Source organism: Delphinus delphis, chromosome 20 (genome assembly GCF_949987515.2).
Source record: "Delphinus delphis chromosome 20, mDelDel1.2, whole genome shotgun sequence".
Classification (NCBI taxonomy): domain Eukaryota; kingdom Metazoa; phylum Chordata; class Mammalia; order Artiodactyla; family Delphinidae; genus Delphinus; species Delphinus delphis.
In genome coordinates, this window is record NC_082702.1 from 33087044 (window position 1) to 33107600 (window position 20557).

The 20557-nt window shown below is 45.5% G+C and overlaps 1 pseudogene; it reads left to right on the forward strand.

Moving 5' to 3' along the window:
* Positions 1–20557, forward strand: part of LOC132416511 (small nuclear ribonucleoprotein-associated protein N pseudogene) — a 240505-nt pseudogene that overhangs the window by 16278 nt on the left and 203670 nt on the right.

Below are 20557 nucleotides of genomic sequence, written 5' to 3' on the forward strand. Positions count from 1 at the left end.
GCTATAGGAAGATTATAGCCACAGGAGTGAGCCCAGGCGAGCCAGGAGACGTTCCTGTGTGAATTCAGCCAAGATGCAGTATCATGAGCATATAAATGGTGGTTGTTTTAAGCCACAAAATATTGAGGTGGCTTGTTATGCAGCAATAGATAACATAACAACAGGCTATTTTCCTTGGTGTTTATAAAGGTCACGTATGTGAAGGAGGTCACAGAGAACTGTATTTGGGAAGGAGCATTGTTCTCAGGGGAGAATCTTCTCTTTCTCCTATTTTCTTTATTCAGTTAATTCTCATTCACTATTTAAGTCTCATATTCTCATTCTCTGGGAATCCTTCTCTGTACTCAGAGACAGGGGCAGGGGCCCCTTGGATGGGCTCCTTTGCACTCTTGTTCTTATTATAGTACATTTCATACTTTATAGTTAAAACTAGATACGTTTTTTTTTTTTTTTTTTTTTCTGGTCTGTCTTGTCTGTGAAGCCCCTGTGAGGGCAGAGACAAAGCCTACCTGAAACACCACTGTGCGTCTAGAGTTTGTCACAGTACATCACGTATATGGAATGATTTTCTGCTTATGGGTATCACTGGTTCATCAGACATTGATGCCCTTCCCAAGCCACCTATTCCACTGTGGGACAGCACTTGGTGAGACAGTACTCTTCCTTATCATGAGATAAACTCTATCTGTGTGCCTTCTGTTCAGAGGCCTGCATTGATCACCAGAGCCAGAAAACAAATGCCCTGCATATTTGAGTACAGGTGCTATGTCCCCCTTATTAAATCATTTCTTCCTCAGTTCATGGCAGGAGAAACAGCTGAGGACCCCCGGGGATGTCTGGCTTGGAGCCCCTGACCATCCTGCTCTCTCTTCTCTTATTAACAAAATCAATCCTAAAATGTCATAATAACTTTTGGCATCAAAACCCATTCCTTTTTTTTTTTTTTTTTTTTTTTTTTTTTTGCGGTACACGGGCCTCTCACTGTTGTGGCCTCTCCCATTGCGGAGCACAGGCTCCGGACGCGCAGGCTCAGCGGCCATGGCTCACAGGCCCAGCCGTTCTGCGGCATGTGGGATCTTCCCGAACCGGGGCATGAACCCGTGTCCCCTGCATTGGCAAGCGGACTCTCAACCACTGCGCCACCAGGGAAGCCCCAAAACCCATTCTTTAGGTTGACAAAACCTATCATAAAATGTCATAACAAGAACTTGGCACCATTGGGAGAGGTCTGACCAAGGCAGAGGAGAGTGTGATAATTACTTTATTCTTTTATTAATATGACTTACGCTTATATCGATTTGCTCATTATAATGGCCCTGTGGCCAGCAGTAGCATAGAAAAGTCTTCTGGGTCAGAGTTACATAACATCTAACCTCAAACTAAGAATGCACAGTTTATGAACATTTTGAGAACAAGTGTGGCATTCTTCATAGAACTTAAATTTTATGTGGTGATAAGGCATTTCAGGTGCTATCGTGGTCACAGAAAACTTTTTCTGCAATACCTGTGAGAATTCTTGTTGACTAGAATTCCACATCCCATTCCATTTAACTACCATTTAACTTCCATTCAGCATTTGGCAAAATTCTTTAATTCTATTGGATTCTATTTGTAAAAAGAAAAAAAACCCAAGTGACACTAAATCTTTTCAGAGAGCCAGATATTCTTGTTTTCTCTTCCCCCCACCCAGTATTGTAGGAAAAGCTCCAATAAAGTAGATAAACACTACAGTAAAGTGATAGTAGAAAAAAAGGGGGTTTGAAATCAGACAAATTTGGGTTTGAATCTCTCTTCTACCACTAGGTGGTACACGAACACAGAGACGTGACTAAACCACACTGAAAATCAGTTACCTGAAGTGAAAAAAGGGAGTGAAGTTACTTCACGGTACCAGGGAGTGCTCATCAGACGTCAGAGATTCCCTAGTTTGTGGTTTCCTGTGGGTCCTGGCTCTGCAGAGTGCAACCCACACCGAGGGTGACCTGGTTGACATTGGGGGCTGGTGCATCCTGACACTGAAATTGTTATTTAATGTGCTGCATCTCCAGTGACGTCTATGTTTAAAATAGAAAGGAAGGAACAGATGCAAGAGCCCTCTGAACGTTGAGATTTGGTGGGAAGGGGCCTTTTCTGGGCTTGGACATCTTGGGTGGGGGGTGTGTGTGTGTGTGTGTGTGTGTGTGTTTAAAATGGCCACAACTGTATAGAATTGTGACAGGACCTTCTGAGTGAATGAGGGCAGGAGTGTGTGTGTACCCGTGGAGGCGTGGAGAGGACTGCCCCCTACCAGATGTTTTCTGAGCCAGCATCCTCTGCTTCCCCCTAAACAGATGGTGAGGCCTCAGGCCCTCTAGGGTTCCTCAAACACGTGTAGTTCCTTGTTGCAGAGACGGTCTAGGCTGGTTGCAACATCTGTGGGCGGATGCTGCCATCTCGTGGTAGCTTCCTAGAATACTCCCTGCAGGACGCTGCAAAGTCTGAGCAGTCCCCATTTTACTTTTGGAAGAGAATTAAGCAATTTTACCAGGAAATAATTTAAAAAAATTATAAATTGGAATAAAAATGGCTGTATTCTGGGGTCAAATATATGTCATATTTATTTATTTAAGACCATTTTAGAGTAGTTTTAGGTTCACAGCAACATTGAGTAGCAGGTACATTTTCCCATATCACCCCTGCACACCCACACACATAGCCTCCCCCATTATCAACATCTCCTACCAGAGTGGTACATTTGTTATAATTGATGAACCTACACTGACTCATTAGAATCACCCAGGGTCCATAGTTTACATCAGGGCTCACTCTTAGAGTTGTACATTTTACAGGTTTGGACAAAGGTATAATGACATGTATCCATCATTATGGTATCATACAGAATACCTTCACTGCCCTAAAAATCCTCTGTGCTCTGCCCATTCACCCCAAAACTTTACAAAATGCCAAGCCACTTAAGGACATCTACACAAACCCCTATTAACCCTTATGCTTGGCTTCAAACTGTGTTTACTTAAGGAAAAAATAGATTTTAATAATACAGGCATACCTCAGAGAGATTGCAGATCAGGTTCCAGACCATTGCAGTAAAGCGAATATCTGGGAGGACCAGAGTGCTGATGTCTGAGGGTAGCAGAAGGTGAAGCTCAAGCAAAAAGCTAATTTGCCCTTCCTTTACATTTTTGTTCAGTTCAGGCCCTTAATGGATTGGATGATGCCCACCCCCATTGGGGAGGGCAATATTTTTTATTAATTAATTAGGCTGCTTCCGGTCTTAGTTGCGGCACGTGGGGATCTTCCTTGAGGCATGCGGGACCTTTCGTTGCAGCACACGGCCTCTTCATTGTGGTGCGCAGGCTTCTCTCTAGTTGTGGCGTGCGGGTTTTCTCTTCTCTAGTTGTTGAGCATGGCCTCTTTAGTTTGCGGCTCGCAGGCTCTCTAGTTGAGGCGGGAGAGTTCAGTGGCTGTTGCCGGCCCGGCGGGCTTAGTTGCCTCACAGCATGTGAGATCTTTAGTTCCCTGACCAGGGATGGAACCTGCATCCCCTGCATTGGAAGGCGGACTCTTTACCACTGGACCACCAGGGAAGTCTCTCCTCCTAACTTTAGGTTTAGTTTGTTCTTCTTTTTCTCTTTCCTTGAGGTGTGGTTAGGTTGTTTGTGAGATCCTCCCTCCCTCCCTCCTTCCTTTTCTTCTTCCTTTCTTTTAAATAAGATGACCTTATTTTATTTTTCAAACAAAATAATTTCAAAGGAGATTTGTGCATGGGTTAGTTATCGAGTTTGATTTGCAAAATAACTTCGAGTCTCAGGCCTCCCCAGACCCTTCCTCCCCTCTGCGCTCAGCCCCACGTCTCCGCTCGATGCACCAGACGTTGAGTCGTGTTGGGTCACCCGTCCTTTCAGTTGGACAGTGGTTTATCCCTGGGGTCTCGCGGGTCTCCGGCCTGGCACCAGTCAGGTAAGTCCTGACTAAAGCAGGGTAAGCCCTCAGCTGGGGAGGCGGGTATCACGGCGCTGGGAGGGTACTGGTCCTGAGTACCTGCTTCTCCAGGATGCCATTTCCAGGGCGTTGGACACTAGCAGAACCCCTGGACCCACCTCCTGCCCTGAACGCCCACCGTAGAGCACATGGCCTGTGGCGGCCGGTCCTTCCCTGCAGCTTCCCGGGAGCCCGTGGGCCAGAAGGACGGGACACGATTGTTTCCTAGGGAGAAGGGCAGGGGACATGGAGCCACGCCTGCACTCTGGGCCTGCGGCCTCTGCAGAGGGGTGCGCACCCCCGAGCCTGCTCTGGGCGCGCCTGGGGTCAGAGGACATTTCTCCACGAGGCCGTTGACTCGCTCTGCGTGCGCGTAGAAGGCAGGCGGGGCGGGGCGGGGCGGGGCGCGGCGGGGGTGGGTGGGTGGGGCGAGGCGGCCGCGTGTGCCCCGTGTGTCGGGCTCAGGCCTGCGCCCAGGTTCCGGTGGCCGATCCAGGTCGAGGTCGGTCTTCCGGGCTCCCGCCGGTTGGAGCAGGTGACACAGGGACAGGAGTAGATGCAAAGCAGGACGAGGTCCGAGCCCTATGAGAAACGCAGGCGCTGGGATGGCCTCAGGAGCAGGGCGTGTATCCTGGTCTGCCACCTCCTGCGGGGCCGTCCGAGTGGGTCGTTGAGAACAGGAGAGTCAGGCACACGAGGTGACGAACGCGGTGCTGGCCACGGTCACGATCCCATAAGTGGAACCGATGAGGTTGGGCGGAGAGGAGGCAGAGGAGGGAAGTGTGTCAGGAAAGTCACAAAGACATAAGAGAAGAAAAGGCGGGTGTGGCGGACACCGAGGTGGAAGGAAACCTTCCAGCCGCCTGATAGGAAAGAGGTTCTCTGAGACGTGTGGGGGACGGCCCACCAGACTGATGGGGACGTAAGCTGCTCCTTGGGCCTGCGGTGCCCAGGGTCCCCACCCACCTCTCAGCTCTGCCACCCAGACCACAGCCCGGGCCCCTCTGTGAGCTCTGGCGCCACCAGCCACGCGCCCCTTTACCGCCCCCCACCCCGCCCTACACAGTCAGTATCTGACGCCGCTGGTCTGCGTTGGCTTCGCGGCCCTGACCCCCGTGTGGGTCCTCGTCGCCAAGCAGAACCTGCCCGTCGTGAAGATCCTGAAGTTCGGGTGGGAAAGTTCTGAGGATGGTCGTCAGCAGGTGCGCGCGCGGGCGCAAGGGTGTGGCGACGCCTCTGGGTCCGGGTGGGGTGAGCAGTGGACGCGGCGTCTTCGCTATGCTCGCGGCGCCTTCGCCATGCTCTTTGCTCTTCCCTCCAGAACCCCGGACCTCGTATATTCCGAGGGGCAGCGCTGTTTATGGCGGCCACAGCACCGGGGGCCTGAGGAGCAGAGCCTGGTGACAGCGGACGAGCACCGGCCGCGGCCTCAGCCCTGGCGCCCGGGGCCCTGCTCTCCTGCTGCTGACGCTCTTGCCGGCCTGGCCTCGCTTAGCTGGCCTCAAGGCGACGGCACTGTGGACGCCGTGTTTCCGCAGCACGGCCGCTGGTGGGACCTACAATGCTGAGGGATTAGTGCCCCAGGGCCCTGGGGCCTCCAGCCGAGCCCAGGCTTTCTGCCCTCCAGACCCATCCTTGGGGCCCCTTTCTGCTCGTGGACGCTGACCGGGGCCACCCCAGTCCCTTATGATGTGCTTTCCCGACTGACTCTTGGGGAGGGAAGGCTGTGGTCGAGGTGTATTTGCTTCTAGAAGCTACTGGGCTCCAGGCCTTTGCTAAACCACAGGGGCTGGTGGGGCCAGGTTCTGGGGTGGCGGCTTCCGGGAACGGGGTAGAGGGGCGGGAGACGTTGTGCAGGTTCGGCGTTCTGCTGAAGAGCAGCTCGCAGGCTATCACTAGGCAGAGCCCAGCCAGCTAAGTGGCCTCAGAAAGGGTTCGTTGGGTTTTCAGTGGGCTGACATCATCAGATGGGCTTTTTGGAACAGGTTAGACTCAGAACAGAGGGGAAAATGCATGTGTGGGGTGCAGAGGGCACTGGGGAGACCAGCTGGGCCAGGGAGCCGGGAAAGCGCTCTGCTGATTGGCGGTCTGCGTGGAGAAGATTGGCAAGCGTCCACTCTAATCGTTTGCTGTCTCTCCCCAGTTTCGGAGGGCTCGTCTTCAACAAGACCATATCCAAGCAGCAGTTCAAAGGCGTGGACATACTTAACCCATCGTATGTGGTAGGTACTGGCAATCCTGTCACCGGGGCTTCCGGGTGGTGGGGCTGGACAGCAGCGACTTCGGAGGTCCGGCGTCGCCACCTGGAGGCAGCTGGGAAGCCGAGCTGTGGTCGGGCTGCTGCAGACAACCTGGGAGAAAGCCCTGCCCGCTGCTCCTCCAGCTCACAGCTGCCCCCACAGGCACCCAGGACCAGAGCTGATGCCACGCCTTGAAGGGTTTAACCTGGGATCTGCTGGCATCTGAGGCTGAATGTGGCTTCAGAACCAGGGTGTTGGCCTCTTGTGGCTTTTCTTGTATTTTAATTTAGATTCATTGATGACACTTAAAACTCAGACATTTACATCTAAAAATCTGGATTCCTGTCTTAAAAAGCAAGGCTGTGACAATACTGGTTCATGTCAGGGTGGGCAGGAATCAGCTGCCACCAGGATGGGCCTTTCTGTCTAGTTTGCCTCAATCCCTTCCATCCTGTGTTGTCTCCTCCCCAACTCTCCACTGGTTCACCTTCTAAGCTTAAACCCTGTGGGCATTTGTGGTAAGGACCCCTCCTTTAACCAAAGCTTGGCTTGTGTCCAGTTTCTGGTAAGGCTCTGTAAGTGGGACCGGCCGGTCGGGGAGGAACCAATGTGACAACCCACTGCCCATGCCCTGGCCTTCTGGCCCTGTGTGTCAATGGGCCACCCAGCAGGTCTGCACCCAGGCAGAGTCCAGAGGGCCTTTCCCATCACAAGGGCTGGCCACTGCAGGGAGGACGGCAGCAGCTAGGGCAGGTCCAGGGGGCCACAGGTCTGGAGAGAGTCCCCTGGGGGTCCCCTGCTCAGCTGTCTGTAGAGGCTGAGTGAGCAACGTGAATGAGTTACACAGGGGAGATGAGCTGAGCAGTGGGGAGCGGTGGGGAACCAGGCAAAGTGCATGGGTGAACGGCATGGTGCCCAGCCAGTTGCTGGGAACAGAGGTCCAGAGTTGCCAGAGGATATAGATATCTAGTTGTTACAGCACTGTTTGTTGATAAGGCTATACTATCTGCATTGTATATGTGCCTTTGTAAAAAAATCAGCTGTTCATATATGTGTAGTTTTTTTTTTTCTGGACTTGCTATTTATATTTGCCTGTTTTTATGGCAATGCCATGCTGATTTGATTACTCTAGTTTTAAAAAAAGCCTTAAAATCAGGTATGTTAGTCCTTCAACTTTGTTCTTCTTTTTCTAAGTTATGTTGGTTATTCTAGGTTCTTTACATTTTCATATGAATTCTAGAGTTACCTTCTCAATTTCTACAAAAATACCTGCTAGGATTTTGATTGAGATTGCTTTGTATCTACAGATCAGTTTGGAGGAGAATTGACATCTTAACAACATTGAGTCTTCTGACCCGTGACCAAGGTATAGCTGTCCATTTATTTAATTCTTCCTTAATTTCTCTCAGCAGTATTTCATTGTTTTCACTGTATGGGTCTTTCCCATCTTTTTTTTTGATTTATCCCTAAGTATTTAGTATTTTTAAATACTGTTTTAAATAATAGTTTAAAAAATTTAATTTCCAATTGTAGATAGCATATACAAATATAATTGATTTTTTAATATTGATCTTGAATCTTTACAACTTTCCTATACTCATCTATTCGTTCTGTAATTTTTTGGTTGAGTTCATCTCTTTTTCCACATAGGTTATCATGTCATCTGTGAATAAAGGTTCACATTTTCCTTCTTCCTTTACAATCTGGATACTGTTTATTTCTTTTCTTGCTTGAATGTACAGTCTAGAACTTCCAGTACAATGTTCAATAGAAGTAATGAAAGTGGAAATTCTTGACTTGTTCTTGATCTTAGGGGGAAAATATATATTTTTTAAAATTAATTAATTAATTTTTGGCTGCATTGGGTCTTCATTGCTGTGCTCGGGCTTTCTCTAGTTGCGGCGAGCTGGGGCTACTCTTTGTTGCAGTGTGTGGGCTTCTCATTGCGGTGGCTTCTCTTGTTGCAGGGCACGGGCTCTAGGTGCACTGGCTTCAGTAGTTGTGGCACGTGGGCTCAGTAGTTGTGGCTTGAGGGCTCTAGAGTGCAGGCTCAGTAGTTATGGCACACGGGCTTAGTTGCTCCGCGGCATGTGGGATCTTCCTGGACGAGGGCTCAAACCTGTGTCCCCTGCATTGGCAGGTGTATTCTTTTTTCTTTTTTGCGGTATGTGGGCCTCTCACTATTGTGGCCTCTCCCGTTGCGGAGCACAGGCTCCAGACGCGCAGGCTCAGCGGCCATGGCTCACGGGCCCAGCCGCTCCGCGGCATGTGGGATCTTCCCGAACCCGTGTCCCCTGCATCGGCAGGTGGACTCTCAACCACTGCACCACCAGGGAAGCCCTGGCAGGCGGATTCGTAACCACTGCCCCACCAGGGAAGTCCCAGAGGGAGAATATTCATGTCTTTCACCATTAAGTATGATGTTAACTGTGGGTGTTTTTGGATGACTTTTCTCAGACTGGAGAAGTTCTCGTCTATTTCTTGTTTCCTGAGGGTTTTTATCAGGAATGGATGTTGGATTTTGGGAAATGCTTTTACTGTATCTATTAAGATTATCATGTTTTTTTGTCTTTAGTTAGTTAACATAGTAAATTACCTTGATTGAATTTTGAATGTTAAACTAACCCTGCATTTCTTGGAAAAATCCCACTTGGTCCTGATATATTATCCATTTAGTATATTGTTGGTTTTGATTTGCTAAAATTTTCTTTAGAATTTTTCCATCAATGTTCAAGAGAAATATTGGTCTATTTTTTTTCTTGTAATGTCTTTTTCTGATTTTAGTGTCAGGGTACTGCTGGCCTCAGAAGAGGTTGGGAAGTATTCCCTTCTCCTTAATTTTTGGAGGAGTTTGTATTGAATTGGCATTACTTCTTCTTTAAGCATTTGGTAGAATGCACTGTGAAGCCATCTGGCCCTGGAGTTTTCTTTCTTTTTTTTTTTTTTTGGAGTTTTCTTAATGGGGTATTTTAAATTATAATTTCAATTCATTTCCTTGATAGGTATTTTCAGGTTACCTAATTTTTCTTTAATGAGCTTTGGTCATTTGTGTCTTCTAAGGAATTTTTCCATTTCCTCTAAGTTTCTGTATTTATTGTTATGAAGTTGTTCATTATATTTGCTTTTTATCCTTTAATGTCTGTAGAAATTTAAATGCTGTAACACTTGGGACTTCCCTGGTTGTGTAGTGGTTAAGAATCCGCCTGCCAATGCAGGGGACATGGGTTCAAGCCCTGGTCTGGGAAGATCCCACATGCTGTGGAGCAACTAAGCCCGTGCGCCACAACTACTGAGCCTGTGCTCTAGAGCCCGCGAGCCACAACTACGGAAGCCCGTGAGCCACAGCTACAAACGCCTGCGTGCCTAGAGCCCGTGCTCCGCAACAAGAGAAGCCACTGCAATGAGTAGACCCGGCTCACCGCAACTAGAGAAATCCCGCGCAGAGCAACGAAGACCCAATGCAGCCAAAAGTAAATTAAAAAAAAAAATGCTGGAACTCTTTCATTCCTGATGTTGATAATTTGTGTCTTTTCTCTTCTTCTCTTAATCATTATGGCTAGAGTTTTATTAATTTTAATGATCTCAGCAAAACAGCTTTGGCTTCGTTGTTTTTTTCTATTGCCTTTTTGTTTTCTGTTTCATTTGTTTCCCCTTTGATTTTTATTATATCCTTTCTTCTGCTTAATTTGGGTTTAATTTTATCTTCTTATTCTAGTTTTTAAGGTGGAAGCTGAAGTTATTGATTTGAGACCTTTTTTCTCTTTTCTTTTCTAATATAGACATATAGTCATAAATTTCTCTGTTAATACTGCTTTGGTGGCATTCCATAAATTCTGATATTTTAGTTTTCATCCTGTTCAAAACGTTTGTTTTTGGTTTTCATTGCTGCACATGGGCTTTTTCTAGTTATGGCGGGTGGGGGCTACTCTTCGTTGTGGTGTGTGGGCTTCTCATTGTGGTGGCTTCTCTTGTTGCAGAGCACGGGCTCTAGATGTGCGGGCTTCAGTAGTTGTGGCATGCGGGCTCAGTAGTTGTGGCTCGTGGGCTCTAGAGCACAGGCTCAGTAGCTGTGGCACCTGGGCTTAGTTGCTCTGTGGCATGTGGGATCTTCCTGGAGGAGGGCTTGAACCTGTGTCCCCTGCATTGGCAGGCGGATTCTTAACCATGGCGCCACCAGAGAAGCCCAACCTATGGGTTATTTAGGTGTGTATTTAGTTTCCAAAATTTTGGGGATTTTTTTCAGAGACCTATCTGTTACTGATTTCTAATTTAATTTCTTTGTGGTTAGAGAAAATGCTTTGTATGAGTTGAGTCCTTTTGAAATAATTGAGGTTTGATGTATGACCCAGAATAGGGTTTTTCTTAGTAATTGTTCTGTATGCATTTGAGCAGAATGTGTATTCTTACATTGTTAGGTTGAGTGTTTTATAAATGTCACTCAGGTCAAGTTGGTTGGTAGTTGTTCAAATCTGCTACCTCCTTGCTGATTTCCTATCCATTTGTCCTGTCAATTATGGAGAGAGAGATGCTGAAATCTCTAACTATGATTGGGGATTTGTCTGTTTTAATGGACCACACTTTGAGTAGCAACTGTTTTAGTATCTCCTGCTTTTTATTTCCCTGGGAAGCTTGTTCTGCTCTCCCAGCTTACACCCATAATGAGGTGCTTTAAAGAACACATTCGACTTTTGCTGTAGGAGCATTCACCACAGTGTTTAATTGTCTATTAATTTTTTGGTCCCCCCAGTAGATCATTATGTCCTAGGCCACAGTAACTGGGTTTTGTTGCATTCACATATGAAAGACTCAAGAAGCATTTGATGACGTAAAGAAAGATATTTGAGGCTCACTAAATGCACATGTGGCAGGATTAAAACCAGGAACAAGAATTCAGTGGATTCAGGAAATTGCAGCAAGGAGTGGCAGCGAGAATATAAAGACCCTGGGAATTAACAAAAATTATTGAGGAGGGCATGACTTTTCACTTGATGAAAAGTAAAGAGTGAAAGCTGCTGAGCACATCTGGCACTGGGTTTCATTCGCATCTACTCAAACTAGCAAGGTCATATCCTTGATCCTTTTGTTTCCCTTCCTAACCCATTTCCAAAGGATCTATGTAAAATGTTGACCAGCAGATGGGATGTGGGCTTCATTTGAGAGCTCATGTGTAATGCCCAGGAATTACAGAGATTACAAGGGTTTACACTGGATGCTGGGGCCAGGTGGTATGTTTGAGGGTTTCACTTCATCCACACAACCTGAAGTTGGAGAGTTCATGGGAAAATAAACCATTATGGTTGGTGAAGAGAGCTTGGGATCAGAACCTCTGGTGCGCAGTAAGTTTGGGGTCAGAACCTCTGGTGCACAGTAACCTCTGTGTCTGAGGACACAGGCAAGATTCTTAACAGAAAAGAGATGCAAAAACAAGAGGGTTATGGTTCAGGACAAAACTTGAGAAAGAGAAAAAGCTGGAAGAGATAACTTCTTTTCAGGTCTTTTGATCTGGGGATGGGCCATCAGGCTTCAAGGGACAGAGCTAGACTCTGCTAGACAAGGTATAATCTTAAGAGGTGGTACATTTGATATAATTCTGCAGTAGTGACAGAAGGAGGCTCTTTCAGTGCTTAAAGACACAACTTTCTGGGGCCAACACAGATGGTGAGCAGCAATCACTACATGAATGGGTAGAAAAATGGACAACATCACGGAACATTTTATCTCCCATCTGTTTCCCTCTGCAATTTCAACTTGGTGCAATAAATCCAAGTTTCCCACTTCCTTTCCCCAGGCTACCCAGGTTGCCACTGTCTTCAAGTTGACAGGCAGCCAGGTTGTTTTGGAAGAGACCTATTTAACCAAGATGTTGAGCATAAAGCTTTCAAAAATGGGGTCCTCCTGCTTATGTTGTCAGATTGTATTAATGTTTTTGTGCCCTGGGCTTTGATTCTATATGTCCAGTATCCTCATAAAGAGCTAGGACATAATTCATTCAATAGCTTTCTGTTCAAACATTCTGCCTTAGCCACTCACATACTTAGTTCACTGGTCTATTAATCTATGAATTACTTCAAATTTCTGTCTGTTTAGGAGCTGGCAATACAGATAGAAACCTGATATGGTCCTTACCCTTAAGGAGCTCATGGTCTAGTAGAAGGGAAAGTAGATAGAAGTTGTTTTAGTTAACTCTATAATCATTTATGATTTCCCGTAAATCCACGGCTGGCTGTGAGGTTTCTAAGGCTCCGCTGGGCAGTTATTCTGCTTGTCTTGCTTGGGGAGTCTCTCATGCCTATGCATTCAATTGCCTGTTGGGCTTGGCTGGAAGATCCAATATGGCTTCACTCACGTGCCTGGTATTTCAGTGCTCTTCCACATGGCCTTTCTCTTTCCTCGTGGTATCTCACCATCCAGTAGTCTAGTCCACATTTCTTTACAGCAGAGTGAGTGGTTTTACCAGGGGGAAGGCAGAAGCTGTCTGGCTTTTTAAAGGAGACCAGAAGGGTTATCACTTCTGTTGCATTTTACCGATCAAGGAAAGTCATAATGCCAGCCCTGGCTCAAGAGGAGGGGTAATGGTATTAGTAGTGGGTGAAGTAGCACACACTTACAGAGAGGGAACCCTTTTTGGAGAGTTATCTTCCACAGATACAAATAAATAAGAACCATAGCTAACAGTTAGTGAGCTCTTCTATGTCAGACAGCCAGCTAAGTAAGTACTGGACATGTATGATCTCACAACATCCTCATACTAACCCAGTGAAGTAGGAATCATTCTTACCACCATTCTGTAAGCAAGTGAATGGAGGCTGGTAGAGGTTAAATAAAGAACCCCAGGTCTGATAAATGGCCAGGATTCAAGCTCCGCGGAGATTGATCTGCTGCACTAGGAGGAGGCTGAGTGAAGTGGTGAAGAACTCAGTCTGTGGAGTCATCACATTGTAATAAATGCTCGAGAGAGGGCAGTGAGGTTCAGAGAAGAGAAAGATCCCTTCTGTCTGGGAGTTCAGGGAAGTCTTCAGGAAAGGTGACATTTGATGCTGAAGGATGATTTAGATATGAACAGATTGGTGGATTAAGGCCTTCTTGCAGGTGGGAAAGATCATGAACACGTGTTGAGGAGAGAAACCAGGAGTGTACTCTGGGACCAGCAGTCAGCTTAGCTTGAGTGGACTCTAGAATTCAAGGAGGGAGACAGAAAGGGGTGATGGATGCAGGACATTTGGGGTCAGATTATGAAAATAATTGAACGCCAGGCTGAGATATTTGGGCCTTTATTTCTTGGGGAGACATTTAGTGTTTGGGAATAAGAACTTTATTTTAGAAAGGTTAAAGTCACAGAGGTAGATATGGTACGCTGCAACGCAGACACTTAAGACAGGATGAACAAAGGAAGGCTTTCTCTGTTGGCTAGTTGAGAGGGAATATAGGTCTGGAGCTCTTTACTGACCACCGGGATGGATTAGGGGTATAGAAGAGTAGAAATATTGAAGGACTTGGTAGTTGAAGGAGTCAAAGATGAGTGCCAAATATTCAGCCACAGTAATTAAAATAATAGGATGGGGCAGACTTGGGAAATATAGAGTTGTTTAAATTTTGGGCTACTGAATGGACTTCGTCAATGCTATTGACCTGAGGAGGGGCCAAGGTGGGCTTGCGGGAGTTGATCCAAAGGGAGAGTCATTGTTTGTAATGAGGAAATGTGACACGTTTCCTTTAAATTAATTTGGCAAGCTATAGTAGACTATTAACATGATTTTCTCCTTTTCTCTTTGTTACTCTCAGTCAAACCTAAGTGGAGCCCAGTTACTTTTATGGCCTGCTCCATCAGCTGTATACATCTCCTATCTGTATGCCTCCCCCTGACATCCTCGCATTAACTTCATAAGAGGTATTGCTCTGTATCAGGGCATTAAGGGCTTGATGGGGCACTATGCCTTGACCAACTGCTTTACATGTAAGAAAATAAGGTAGAGAAAGTTAAATGACCAGCACAACATTGAGTTAGAATCTGTGTGCTGACCTAAGTCTAGGCAGATGGGAGGATATTTATGACCTTTATTCACAGGGCATGGGGAGGTGGAAGGCCAAGTCATAGTCAGATAAACTAAACACACCAGGAAGAGGTAGGTACTGCTTTGTGTCCTGTCAGCATCAGGAATAAGCCTGGGATAGACAGAGCTATGAGCTGATGACTCAGTTCCCTTTGCAAGGTATTTACTTATAAGAGTCCTAATAGGTTCAGGATAGAAGATTCTGTAGTTTGCTATGACTAAGGACTTCCATTCTGATTAGAATTACACACTGGCAACAAACACATGAAAGGATGCTCAACATCACTAATCATTAGAGAAATGCAAATCAAAACTACAATGAGGTATCACTTCACACTGGTCAGAATGGCCATCATCAAAAAATCTACAAACAATAAATGCTGGAGAGGGTGTGGAGAAAAGAGAACCCTCTTGCACTGTTGGTGGGAATGTAAATTGATACAGCCCCTATGGAGAACAATATGGAGGTTCCTTAAAAACTAAAAATAGAACTACCATACGACCCAGCAATCCCACTACTGGGCATATACCCTGAGAAAACCATAATTCAAAAAGAGTCATGGGGCTTCCCTGGTGGCGCAGTGGTTGAGAGTCCGCCTGCCGATGCAGGGGACACGGGTTCATGCCCCGGTCTGGGAAGATCCCACATGCCGCGGAGCGGCTGGGCCCGTGAGCCATGGCCGCTGAGCCTGCAAGTCCGGAGCCTGTGCTCTGCAACGGGAGAGGCCACAACAGTGAGAGGCCTGTGTACTGCCGGAAAAAAAAAAAAAAGAGTCATGTACCACAATGTTCATTGCAGCACTGTTTACAATAGCCAGGACATGGAAGCACCCTAAGTGTCCATTGACAGATGAATGGATAAAGAAGCTGTGACACACATATACAATGGAATATTACACATCCATAAAAAGAAACGAAATTGAGTTATTTGTAGTGAGGTGGATAGACCTAGAGACTCATACAGACAGAGTGAAGTAAGTCAGAAAGAGAAAAACAAATACTGTATGCTAACACATATATGTGGAATCTAAAAGAAAATGGTTCTGAAGAACCTAGGGGCAGGACAGGAATAAAGACGCAGACATAGAGAATGGACTTGAGGACACGGGGAGGGGGAAGGGTAAGCTAGGACGAAGTGAGAGAGCGGCATGGACATATATACACTACCAAATGTAAAATAGATAGCTAGTGGGAAGCAGCCGCGTAGCACAGGGAGATCAGCTCTGTGATTTGTGACCACCTAGAGGGGTGGGATAGGGAGGGTGGTAGAGAGATGCAAGAGGGAGGAGATATGGGGATATATGTATAGGTATAGCTGATTCACTTTGTTATACAGCAGAAACTAACACACCATTGTAAAGCAATTATACTCCAATAAAGATGTTTAAAAAAAAAGAAAAAGAAAAAGAAATATAGAATCACTATGTTGTTTGTGTACCAGGAACTAACATAGTGTTGTAGGTCAAATATACTTCAAAAACAAACAAACGAAAAAACTAACAAACAAATAAACTCATCAAAAACAGATCAGATTTTTGGTTACCAGAGGCGGGGGTTGTGGGGAGGAGGAGTTGGAGGAAGGTGGTCAAAAGGTACAAACCTCCAGTTATAAATAGGTACTAGGGATGTGATGTACAACATGATAAGCAATTAACACTGCTGAAAGTTACATAGGAAAGTTGTCAAGAGAGTAAGTCCTAAGAGTTCTCATCACAAGGAAAAAATATTTATTTTGTGCTTCTTTAATTTTGTGTCTATATGAGATGATGGATGATCACTAAACGTATTGTGATTATCATTTCATGATGTATGTAAGCCAGATCATTATGCCGTACACCTTAAACTTATACAGTGCTGTATGTCGATTATATCTCAATAAAACTGGAAGGAAAAGAAAAAAAAAGAAAAAGAATTACACACTGGCAAATGAGTGGGAACCATCAGAACTTAAGTAGCTGCTCAAGAGAACGAATGCAGTCATTTCTGAAGTGGGTTGTTAACTTATTACTTGCTTTCTTGTTTTTCATTTGTTTCAGATCTGAGTATGTGAATTCTGGGGCCTTGGGAATGGCAGCTGGGATTTAAATATTTAATGGGGAATGCTCCCTACTGCTCTGCCTCATGACTGACACTCACCCTCATCATTCATCAAAAACCTGGTAGCCCCTCAAGGAGGGGAGAGATTGCACTGTGTCTCTTCACATGTGCTTTGCCAAGCCCCTGACTATTTGTCTAAGTTGTCTGTACACGGTCCCACGCTGAAGGGAAAGGACTAATGTAGGAGCTGGTTTCCAAGAGCCCACACAATTCATTAAGGACTTCCCAGGTCCATGTATTATTATCTGTGTTCATATGCTAAAACAACACTACTACTTCTACTACTAATATTTACAATAGCAACAATTTTCAACTTATCTTACAGTGGGCTGGGCAAGTTAAACTTATTATTTTGAATCCTCCTAACAACCCCTTTTACAGATAAGAAAACTGCTTTCTCAAGTTCCACAACTTTAAATCCCAGGTCAGATATCAAAGTTTATGCTTTTTGTCTTCTGTGATGCGAACACTGTTTTCTCTCTTATGTGGTAGGGAATAGAAATGTTAGGATAGGCCGTTGAATGTAATCTCCCATTATTTCCATACCCTCTTTTGGTTATTTCAGCAAATGTGGGCAACATGTATACACAGTTGCCAATGTTATATTTCTTCCCTACTGTCCTGGGGTAGCCAGGTTAGGATGCTCACAATAATAGTTCAGTCTTGGGCATCAGGAAACTGGGTCAGACACAAAACAGACCAAAAACATGGAATATATGGATTTTTGGATCATCTTTTCCCTTGACGCTAAGCTGGCCTCTGCCAATGGGAGGTGAACATTTTGAAGCTACACATGAATCAGTACTTACCAGGTATAGCTTAAGGTAATAGATAGTATTGATCAGAAAAGGCATGAATCTGTTGCATGTGTAGGGGGTACAGCAGGCTAAGAGGGCAACCCACTGTAATGAAAAGGACATAGACTCTCCAGTCTAACGGACACTGGTTTGAATTTTAGGAATTCTGTTAGGAATCTGTTCCACAGCAAATCTTGTGACTTTGAGCCATTCTCTTAATCATTCTGAGCCTCAGCTTTCTTGTCTGTAGAATGCACCTACCTATTGGCTTGTTCTGAGGAAGTTATAACTACTGGTTGCCAAGGCTTCTTACTCCTCAGGCACTGTGATTACTGCTTTAAGTACACTCTGGGTGTGTATTTATGCTTTTATTGTTGTTTGGATGTTCACAAATGTTTGTCCATTAATTTCTGCTATTATGTTTTCCTTTACTTTTATTTTCACCTTTTGGTGGTTATTGATGTTGTTTTTGAACATACAGGCTCTATTCAGACAAAGAGGGCATGCTTAGTGGCCACTGTGGAATTCTAAGAAGTGAGCAGGAGGGACTTCCCTGGCGGCCCAGTGGTTAAGACTCCACGCTCCCAATGCAGGTGGCACAGGTTTGATCCCTGGTTGGGGAGCTAAGTTCCTGCATGCCACACAGTGCGGCCAAAAAAAAAAAAAAGTGATCCGGATACTCCTGGATGCTACTGTGGAATGAAGGGAAAGACTACAAGTAGAAGGCAAAACACAGAGCACTGTTCATGCAGCCGCCCTTCTCTCTGGGAGAACCCCCTTGGAGCCCTAAGCCAGCAAGGGTCCAACCTCATAGGTCTTGATGTACTGAATTTAACAAAGGATCATATCCCTTTGCTAATTCCCTTAACCTTTTATTTGTATCTTGTCTTTGGACTCTATCAAATGTTACCTCATACTATAATTTTCTAAGAATTTTATCACTTTTTTATTTTTAGCATTTAAAAAAAAATTATTTATTTATTTTTGGCTGCATTGGGTCTTCGTTGCTGCCCGTGGGCTTTCTTTTTAGTTGCAACGAGCAGGGGCTACTCTTCGTTGCGGTGCGCAGGCCTCTCATTAAGGTGGCTTCTCTTGTTGCGGAGCACGGGCTCTAGGAGCGCGGGCTTCAGTAGTTGTGGCAGGCGGGCTCAGTAGTGTGGCTCATGGGCTCTAGAGCGCAGGCTCAGTAGTTGTGGTGTACGGGCTTAGTTGCTCCGTGGCACGTGGGATCTTCCCAGACCAGGGCTTGAACCCCTGTCCCCTGCATTGGCAGGCGGATTCTTAACCACTGCGCCACCAGGGAAGTCCTAATACTCCTTTTTATTATTATTATTTTTTTATTTTATTTTTTGCGATACGCGGTCCTCTCACTGTTGTGGCCTCTCCCGCCGCGGAGCACAGGCTCCGGACGCACGGGCTCAGTGGCCATGGCTCACGGGTCCAGCCGCTCTGCGGCATGTGGGATCCTCCCGGACCGGGGCACGAACCTGCGTCCCCTGCGTCGGCAGGCGGACTCTCAACCACTGCGCCGCCAGGGAAGCCCGTAATACTCCTTTTTAAATGGGAGGACTTTGGTGAATGGATCCATGTGGGTGGGTGAGGAAGAAGTGATGTATTTAGTATGACTAGATTTATGGCTCTGCGTGTGGTGATGCAACGAGGAACAGAGAACTCTGGAAGGTTGTATAGGTTCACAGAGGTTGAAACATGCTGAGTTTGAGGGACTTAGGTATCATTTAAGTAAGGATGCGTTCAACTAGCTCAATGTATGAATCTGAAGATCAGGAGAAGTTTATTATTGTTCCCATTTTACACTTGATGAACTTGAGACTCAGAGGTCAGTCACTTTCCCAAGGTTCAAAGACCTTGTCTGTCTGGTCAAAGCTCATATGTTCTTCACACATGATTTTTTTTTACACACGTTACCCATTACATGGGTAAATAAATTAATGAAGAAATGCATAAAAATAGTCTTTTTTGAGCATACTCAGTGTTCAGCCCACTTCTTATTCTGTTTATTCTCACCTCTCACTTCACCCCTTAAAGAAGATACAAGGGTGGTCTTACCCTAAGGAAGTTTAGAAGCTGTATTTGTTTACTGTTACTTCAAAGATCCAGTACCCTTTGGCTGTTTAAGGTCATTTAACTGCTTTGCTGCTATTTGAACAGATAGGATGCTTTGAAATGAAGGCAAAACAAACAAGAAAACAGACAAAAGTAAAACCACTAAAAACCCAGTGAGACGGATAGGGTAATGAAATGGAAAGATTGGGACGTACCAAATAGGCTACCTAACCTTCCGAACTTGGTCTAGCTCTGTTTGGGGGTTCTGCTCCTTGGCTGTTTGTGGAGCCCAGTGGCCACTCTGTCCAGTAATCGTCACTGCTGATTTAAAGCTTTAATCCTGTGAAGCCGAGTGTAATTCATTTATTTCATGCGGAGAATGGTTGGAGATGAGTCAGTGTCTTCCACATGAAACGAGGCAAGGGAGAGAATGATCTAATAAGGTGGCCTGCACTTAAGGCGTGACCATAGTGTATACAAGTCTCCCCTGGGCCCCAGGGGAAAAGACCTCGAAGTGCATTTAGGTTATCTTTCTTCTCACATCTGTCTCTTTCTCCAACATAGCTGGCACATTATTGCCCAACGCACTGCACACACACACACACACACACACACACACACACACACACACACGACACTCCATTGTGGATAGTTGGACCACAAGCATTTGCCCTCTTGAACTATCTCCCATGGGACCTAGTTCTTCTTTCTAGAGCCACACAGAACATGTTCCCCACCTTGTCCCCATGATGTTGTTTTAAAGAAATTCAGGCATTACAATAAAACTTCCACATGATTCATTAGTCTCCTTAAATCTCCTCAATTACTTCTCATCTGATAGTTTTCCACTTTGGTACCTTTTCTTTCAAGGTGTGGCATCCAGAATATTGCTGTACTTAGAGTTTTAAAAAGCTTACTGTGGAATCTTAATATGTAAGTATAGAATGGAAATTTGGTAAAAAGAATTGAAAGTTAAGAGGCCTTAGTCTGGGGTGGGATAGGGACGGTGGGAGGGAGACGCAAGAGGGAGGGGATATGGGGATATATGTATACATATAGCCGATTCACTTTGTTATACAGCAGAAACTAACACAACATTGTAAAGCAATTATACTGCAATAAAGATGTTAAAAGAAAAAAAGAAGAGGACTTAGTCCCTGAATTGGCCATACCAGTTACTGTGTGGAGACTTGGGCAGACAGCTTCTCTAGTCTGAGCATCACTTTTTCCATCTGTAAAATGAAAGTCTTGGATTAAAAGATCTCTATTCCTCCTGGTTCTGAATGGACCCAGTAACAATGGAGGATGAACATTATTAAAAATTACCTTT